This window comes from Triticum urartu, unplaced genomic scaffold (assembly GCF_056163025.1).
Source record: "Triticum urartu cultivar PI428250 unplaced genomic scaffold, HENAU_Tu73 scaffold1, whole genome shotgun sequence".
In the NCBI taxonomy this organism is placed as follows: domain Eukaryota; kingdom Viridiplantae; phylum Streptophyta; class Magnoliopsida; order Poales; family Poaceae; genus Triticum; species Triticum urartu.
Window position 1 is genome coordinate 7,105,049 of NW_028259461.1, and position 9,312 is coordinate 7,114,360.

Here is a 9,312-nt window from a genome sequence, read left to right on the forward strand (position 1 = left end):
TAATTTCTTCGTAGTGGCTCCGTTCCATGCCTCATTTCATAGGGAAGCCCAAAGTGGCTCTATTTCATTCTATTTCACTTCCTAGCACTTCCTATCATTTAATATCCATCCCTTTGGTCTTATTGACATAAGAGATGTCATTTATAGTCTATCTCTTTCTATATATGGAAAGTCAAGAAATTCTCATCGAAACATCGAGAAATTGTGCATATAGAAAACTCTAAAGAAAGAAAAAAAGGAGACCCATGCCATGATTTTCAAATCTTTTCTATTTAGTAGTCTAAGTTTCTCGATGAGGATAATTAATTCGGTCGTTGTGGTCGGACTCTATTATGGATTTCTGACTACATTCTCCATAGGTCCCTCTTAGATCTTCTTTCTCCAATCTTGGATTAGGGAAGAAGGAGATATTCGCGACTACTGGCGATTTCATTATGGGGCAGCTCATGATCTTCATATCGATCTATTATCCACCTCTGTATCTATTCTTTCTTAGCTAAACAGGTGGAAGATCTATCCAATTTGGTTATATTATATCATGGACTCGAAAAACGGATCTGAATTTGACTGAAATGCACGATCTTCACAGGTATCACTTTTCACGATACCTAAAAGGTGGAATAGCGATTTTCGAACCATTTCCTATAAGAGAATGGTTTCCATTACTTTGAGAAATGGATTCTTATATCAAACTATAGCTATTGCATTAAAGAAGAAAAGAAACTAATAGAAGTCGAAGACGCGGAATGATAGTGAATAGAGAGAAAGATTCTTCTGATTTTCTTGTTTCTATCTACTAGACGCCGTAGAGAATTGAGAATTTTCATGTCTTTCAATTCTCGTACTCGTAATTGGAAAGTTATGGAAGGAGACCCATCATTTTGCAATGAAAACAACATATAAAACTCTGGACAATTTCGAAATCAGGCCAAGCGTCTTAATACATATGCAAAAAAATTCATTATTGGCCCACCATTGATTAGAAGATTTAGCTTGTATGAATCGCTATTGGTTTGATACGAATAATGACAATCGTTTCAGTATGTTAAGGATACAGATGTATCCACAATTCATTTAGAGTTACTTAATAGTCTATTTCTTATACCATATCTCTATCCCGTGAAATTCTCGAGCCAAAAGATGGATGCATATGCTGTGTTTCATTTTGCTAAATGATATCAATTAAATGGTGTATCAATTCCATAAATTGCATATAGCAATAAATAAATCAGCAAAATTCTTTCTAATATTTTAGATAGAAGAAACATTTCTTCTATCTAAAATATTAGAAAGAATGTACCCTTCTATCCAAATCCAATTTGCATCGATAAAATAAATCCAAATTCCAGTAGTAGATGAATAATTGCAAATTTGTGTGTGTACGAGATTAGAATAACTTCAAAATAACTGACATAATTTTGTATTTTTCCTGATCAGAAAAATACATGAAAAAGAAAGGAGGTAGAAAAATTTTTGGATTTATGGTTAAAGAAGAAAAAGAAGAAAACAGGGGTTCTGTTGAATTTCAAGTATTCAGTTTCACCAATAAGATACGGAGACTTGCTTCACATTTGGAATTACACAAAAAAGATTTTTCATCGGAAAGAGGTCTACGAAGACTTTTGGGAAAACGTCGACGTTTGCTGGCTTATTTGGCAAAGAAAAATAGAGTACGTTATAAGAAATTAATCGGTCAGTTGAATATTCGGGAGCAGTAATTTAATCGTTCAAATTTTTTTCTTGTTTTATTATTTTTTTAGTAGTCTTATAGTAGTCTTAGATTTTTCATTTTGATGAGCCTCGCTTTGAGGAATTCATGGAATAATCCATTTTCATGGAATAATGAATTAAGGAAGAAAGGATATGAGTCTACCGCTTACAAGAAAAGATCTCATGATAGTCAATATGGGCCCTCAACACCCATCAATGCATGGTGTTCTTCGACTGATCGTTACTCTCGATGGTGAGGATGTTATTGATTGTGAACCCATATTAGGGTATTTACACAGAGGAATGGAAAAAATCGCGGAAAACCGAACTATTATACAATACTTACCTTATGTAACAAGGATATAGAGAGATTGTAGAAAGGGGATAGGATAGTTATTTTTGCAAGAGACTTGTTGTAAATTCCTTAACTTAAGAAAGAAAAAAGAATAAAAACACAGATACATAACATAAAAAAAAGAATAAATAAGACGAGATTCGACCTCCCCCTACATATTTAATTTCCTCTCCTATACAAAAACTAGCAAGACCCACTCCATTGGTAATTCCATCAATAACACCCTTATCAAAAAACTCCGTGAGTTCGGTTAACCCTCTTATACCGAGGGTAAAGACCCTAGTATAGAAAATATCTATATAACCACGATTATATGACCAACTGTATATATTTTTTTTTACTTGATCTAAAAATTCTTTTTTAGGATTTCCTTTGTAAAAAGAGTTTATTAAATCCAAATTCTGAAAAAAAGAATAAGCGGATCCATAGAAGATATATGCTATGAATAAACCAAAGATAGCTAGACTTACAGAAGAAATTGCATTAGTAATAAATTCATATGAATTTACAAAAGAATTAGAACTTTCCTGGGTAAAGTTTATTGAGGGAGTTAACCACTTTGATAATATGGTTAACTCTGCTATTCCATTACCAATTCCTCCATTATCAAAAGAGATTCCTATGAATCCAATGAACAAAGTGAAAAGTAGTAATATAAGAAGAGGAAATAACATAGTATTTCCCGTTTCATGCGGATAGGCAAAAGTTTTTTTAGCCCCAAAAGACGTAGTAAAGGATCCTATCCTATTTCTTGTATTACCTTGAATTTTTGGTATATTTTGTGAAAAAAAAGAAACTCCACTCTTCGTTGTTGATAAAACGAAATCCCTATTCACTCCTTTGGGTATCCTTTTTCCCCATAAGGATATTGAATACAAGGAACTCTCTTTAGTGCTACTGTAATTTTGAAAATGAACACGCAAATACCCATCAAATGTAAGTAAATATATCCGAAACATATAAAAGGCAGTTAATCCTGCAGTAAAGGAGGCTATTATTCCAAAAAAGGGCGAATACAACCAACTATTACTAAGGATTTCATCTTTGGACCAGAAGCAAGCAAGAGGTGGAATACCACAAAGAGAAAGTGTACCCCATAAAAAAGTAGTTCTTGTGATTGGAATGTATTTTCTTAAACCGCCCATAAGAACCATATTTTGACTTTTATCTGGTGAATATCCAACAAGAGGTTCCATTGAATGAATAACGGATCCGGATCCCAAGAACAATAAAGCTTTTGAATAAGCATGAGTGATCAAATGGAATAAAGCAGCTTGATAAGAACCTATACCTAGAGCTAACATCATATAACCCAATTGAGACATTGTAGAATAGGCTAAGCTTCTTTTAATATCTCTCTGAGCAAGAGCTAAAGTAGCTCCTAAGAATAGTGTTATTGTACCTACTAAAGAAATAAAACTCATTATCAAAGGTAAAGATATGAAAAGAGGAAGAAGTCGAGCTAGAAGAAAAATTCCCGCAGCAACCATAGTTGCTGCGTGTATAAGAGCCGAAATAGGAGTGGGCCCTTCCATAGCATCGGGTAACCATACGTGAAGAGGGAATTGTGCGGATTTCGCAACTGCACCAAGGAATAATAAAAAAGCACACAAAGTAGTAAGTAAAGAGTTAATTCCATTATTAGGAATCCAGTTATTAGCTATTTTGAACAAATCCCTAAACTCTAAACTACCTGTTATCCAAAAAAAACCTAAAATTCCTAATAATAGACCAAAATCCCCTACACGATTAGTTACAAAAGCTTTTTGACAAGCACTCGCTGCGATTGGTCGTGTAAACCAAAAGCCTATCAATAAATAAGAACACATTCCCACGAGTTCCCAAAAAAAATAAATTTGTATCAAATTGGAGCTAGTAACCAATCCCAACATGGAAGTATTGAAAAAACTTATATAAACAAAAAATCTCAAATATCCTTCATCGTGAGACATATAACCATCACTATAAATAAGAACCAGGATTCCTACAGTAGTAATTAGTATTAACATAATAGAAGTAAGTGGGTCAATCAAGTATCCAAATTCTAAAGAAAAATCATTATTGACGGTCCAAGACCATAGATATTGATAGATCGAACTTCCATTTATTTGTTGAATAGACAGTTGAACTGAGAATACCATAGCTATACTTAAGAGTAAAACACTAGGAAAAGCCCATATGCGACGAAGATTTTTTGTTGCTGTCGGAATAAGAATAAGGCCAAATCCCATTGACATAATAACTGGAAGTGGGAGAAGAGGGATTACCCATGCATATTGATATGTATGTTCCATAAGAAAAGAAATTGCAATTTTTACTTCAATTTTTACTTCAATTTTTCTATAAAATTGTTTCCGATTCACCAAACCAATTCTTATCTCTTTCTGAAAGAATAAATAAAAAGAATAAGAAAAAATACTGAAATTCTTAATTTTTCCAAAATTTATCTCATTGAAATAATTAAAAATTAAGAATGGGTTTAGTTGGTTAAATTAAAAAAGTTAATAAAATAACTAGGTAACGAAGTTATTTTATTAACTAAATAAAGATATTTATAAAAATAAAAAAAAAAAAGTGGAATCATTTTACTTTCTATTCATAATTCATTTTTATATTTCTTTAAAACAAAGATGAAACAGCTCTCTTGTTCCATAATTAACTGATTGAGTGAATTCCAATGAAAACCTATGTTTATAAGAAATTATCGAATAGTCCTTACTTCATATAGAACTAAAATTCTAATGACTATAAATTACCTAAGTTTTAGAATGTCTTGTTTAAGAGACTCAGTATTTTTTGTTTTGATTGGAATTCCTTTCCTTTATGGAATACCATTCTGAACTTAATTAACTATTTTCATTTTCCCTTCTTTTTATCCCCCCGTCTTATCTTATATGGGGGATAGGCTTCCATACCATATATCTATATATGGAGTATACTTGATATATAAATAGATATAAATAGATTTAAATGAGAAACCCTTCTATATATTCTATATTATTAAAAAAAAAGTATAAAATATATAAAGAAAAAATGTTAAAAAATTCTTGTTGTCTTATCCGCATTAGACAAAATGAAGTAAAAAATAATTCAAAATTTAAGTATCTTTCAGTATCTAAGTATAAATACTAATAAAAAGAAGAAAGAAGGATTGATTTGCAGCAATAGATGTCTTTCACATACAACTAGAAAAAAGTAATTTCCTTTTTGAATGGCAGTTCCAAAAAAACGTACTTCAATGTCAAAAAAGCGTATTCGTAAAAATATTTGGAAGAAAAAGACTTATTTTTCCATAGTACAATCTTATTCTTTAGTAAAATCAAGATCATTTTCGAGCGGTAATGAGCATCCAAAACCAAAGGGTTTTTCTGGGCAACAAACAAATAATAAGATTTTGGAATAATATGAATTGACTTATCAAAAAAGAATTCCAATTATTTAATAATTTGGATTCTTCTTTGAATGTACTTTTATGTGTCGAATTACTCGGTACAATATTCTTAGAACAAAAAACCCCTCTTATCTTATATATACAAGAAAAAAAAAGTTTTGTTTGGTATACTGTGTGCTAAAGTATTCTTTTCCTATCAATGAACTTTTCATAATTTTCCTAATAGAATCCTCATATTCTATTAGGAAAATTATGAAAAGTGGAGTATTCTTACAATAGGACTTACAACTTCCACCTATCTTCTCCAAAATCATAAGGTTAGTAAATCTTATTAATAAGAGCATAAAGACTTTCATTCTAGAAATTTTTAAAAAATCCAAAAAGCCTTTTCTATTTATCCATTTTATTTTAATTTCATCATTAAATAGAAACCCTTTTGGATTTTTTTCATTGTATTGAAAGAATTTTCAAAATGTAAAGGGGAAATTAATTAGAAAAAATTAGTTCTATAATTGCAAGTTAGAAAAAAGAAGTTCCAACTCTTTCAAGCAGTGTTTGTGTTTCTATTGGGCAAAGCAAGAGTTTATTGTAAAAAAAAAAAATGGAAACGATACTACCAAACGAAGTCTATTTTAATGAAAACTCTAATGTTCCTAAATTTTATGGACTTTCCCAATATCGACGATTCCCAAGATAATAGCTATTATTCTTTTAAGTTACCTATTATTTGAAGTTAGCCGCCATGGTGAAATTGGTAGACACGCTGCTCTTAGGAAGCAGTGCTCAAGCATCTCGGTTCGAATCCGAGTGGCGGCATTCTTGAAAAAGAATACAATAGATTAGAAATCAATTCGAAATTTACAATTTTGTAATGGGACCTTCCCCTTATGCTATTTGCAACTTTAGAACATATACTAACTCATATCTCTTTCTCAACGATTTCAATTGTGATTACGATTCATTTTATAACCTTATTAGTTCGTGAACTTGGAGGATTACGCGATTCGTCAGAAAAAGGAATGATAGTTACTTTTTTCTCTATAACAGGATTCTTAGTTTCTCGTTGGGCTTCCTCGGGACATTTTCCATTAAGTAATTTATATGAGTCATTGATCTTCCTTTCATGGGCCCTGTATATTCTTCATACCATTCCTAAAATACAGAACTCTAAAAATGATTTAAGCACAATAACTACGCCAAGTACTATTTTAACGCAAGGCTTTGCCACATCGGGTCTTTTAACTGAAATGCATCAATCCACGATACTAGTACCTGCTCTACAATCTCAGTGGTTAATGATGCATGTCAGTATGATGTTATTAAGCTATGCAACTCTTTTGTGCGGATCCTTATTATCTGCCGCTATTCTAATCATTAGATTTCGAAATAATTTCCATTTCTTTTCTAAAAAGAAAAAAAATGTTTTAAATAAAACATTTTTCTTTAGTGATATTAAATATTTTTATGCAAAAAGAAGTGCTTTAAAAAGAACCTCTGTCCCTTCATTTCCAAATTATTACAAATATCAATTAACGGAGCGTTTGGATTCTTGGAGTTATCGTGTCATTAGCCTAGGATTTACCCTTTTAACCGTAGGTATTCTTTGTGGAGCAGTATGGGCTAATGAGGCCTGGGGATCCTATTGGAATTGGGATCCTAAGGAAACTTGGGCATTTATTACTTGGACCATATTCGCAATTTATTTACATAGTAGAACAAATCCAAATTGGAAGGGTACGAATTCTGCACTTATAGCTTTGATAGGATTTCTTATAATTTGGATTTGTTATTTTGGTATAAATCTATTAGGAATAGGCTTACATAGTTATGGTTCGTTTACATTAACACCTAAATGATTACATAAAATAAAACCTTCATGAAATGAAGGTTTTTACTTTTATGTTTTATTTGAGAACCCCTTGAACGCCTTATCAAAGGGTTCTCAAAAATTCGAGATAGATCTAATTATACTTTTTTACTTATTTCTGCATTATATACTTTTTTACTTATTTCTGCATTAATAGAGCAGACGAGTAAAAAAAAGCAAACCTATTTAGGATAATAATTGGATAAGAGAGCCTCTACCCTGTCAACGGATAGGGAGAGAACAAAATCTGGATAAATACCAATTCCTATTACTGGTAAAAAGATACAGATTAAAATAAAGAGTTCTCGTGGTCCAGAATCCACAAAATTTGCGTTTGGAACATTAAATAGCTTGTATCCATAGAACATCTGGCGTAACATAGATAATAAATAAATAGGAGTTAATATCATTCCAATTGCCATTACAAAAGTAATTAGTGTTTTTGGCATTAACAGAAATTTTGGACTAGTAATTAGTCCAAAAAATACTACTAATTCTGCGACAAAACCACTCATTCCTGGTAAGGCAAGAGAAGCCATTGAAAAGCTACTAAACATGGTAAAAATTTTAGGCATTGGGATAGATATTCCCCCCAGTTCTTCGAGATAAACAAGACGCATTCTATCAGAAGCGGTTCCTGCCAAGAAAAAAAGTGTAGCACCAATAAATCCATGGGATAATATTTGTAAAATAGCTCCATTGAGTCCAATGTTGGTTATGGAACCAATTCCTATAATTATGAAACCCATGTGAGATACAGAGGAATAAGCTATTCTTTTTTTGAAATTTCGTTGACCAAGAGAAGTTGAAGCTGCATAGATTATTTGGATCGCTCCTATTATTACTAACCAGGGCGAAAATAGATAATGAGCATGAGGTAACAATTCCATGTTGATCCGAATCAATCCATATGCTCCCATCTTTAATAATATTCCCGCTAAAAGCATACATGTACTATAATGTGCTTCCCCATGGGTATCTGGTAACCACGTATGTAGGGGTATAATCGGCAATTTGACAGCATAAGCAATAAGGAAGCCAAAATATAAAAGTATTTCCAAGGTTGCAGGGTATGATTGATTAATTAATCTTTCCAAATCTAATCCTGGTTCGTTGGAACCATATAAGCCCATACCCAGAACTCCGATTAAGAAAAAAATGGAACCGCCTGCAGTATACAAAATAAACTTTGTAGCTGAATATAGACGCCTCTTCCCCCCCCCACATGGATAAAAGTAAGTAAACAGGAATTAATTCTAACTCCCACATGATAAAAAAAAGTAAAAGGTCTCGCGAAGAAAATAATCCTATTTGACCACTATACATTGCGAGCATCAGGAAATAGAATAATCGCGAATTCCGTGTAATTGGCCAAGCTGCTAAAGTAGCTAAAGTAGTGATAAATCCTGTCAATAAAATAGATCCTAATGAAAGTCCATCGATTCCCAATCTCCAGTGGAAATCGAAGACATCTATCCATTTATAATCCTCCTTTAATTGGATTAAGGGATCCTCCAGTTGGAAATGATAACAGAACGCATAAGTCATTAGAAGGAATTCTAATAAACAAATAGATATAGTATACCACCTAACGACTTTGTTTCCCTTATGAGGTAAAAAGAAAATTAATGAACCTGCAAATATCGGCAAAACAACAAGTATTGTTAACCAAGGAAAATAACTCATGATAAAGTGATAAAGACAAGATACGTTTTGACCAGAAAAGCCCGTGCTCGATTATTTCGAGCACAGGCTTCTTCGGTAAAGAGGAATCAGACGATTCGAGTGAAGTTTTTTGTAACGTATCAATAAGATAGAGCCATGCTACGTGTTGTTTCAGGCCCTAAATAAACGCGGACACTTAAAAAATCTGTCGGGCAGGCAGATTCACATCTCTTACAACCCACACAATCTTCGGTTCTCGGCGCGGAAGCAATTTGCTTGGCTTTACATCCATCCCAGGTATCATTTCTAATACATCTGTTGGAC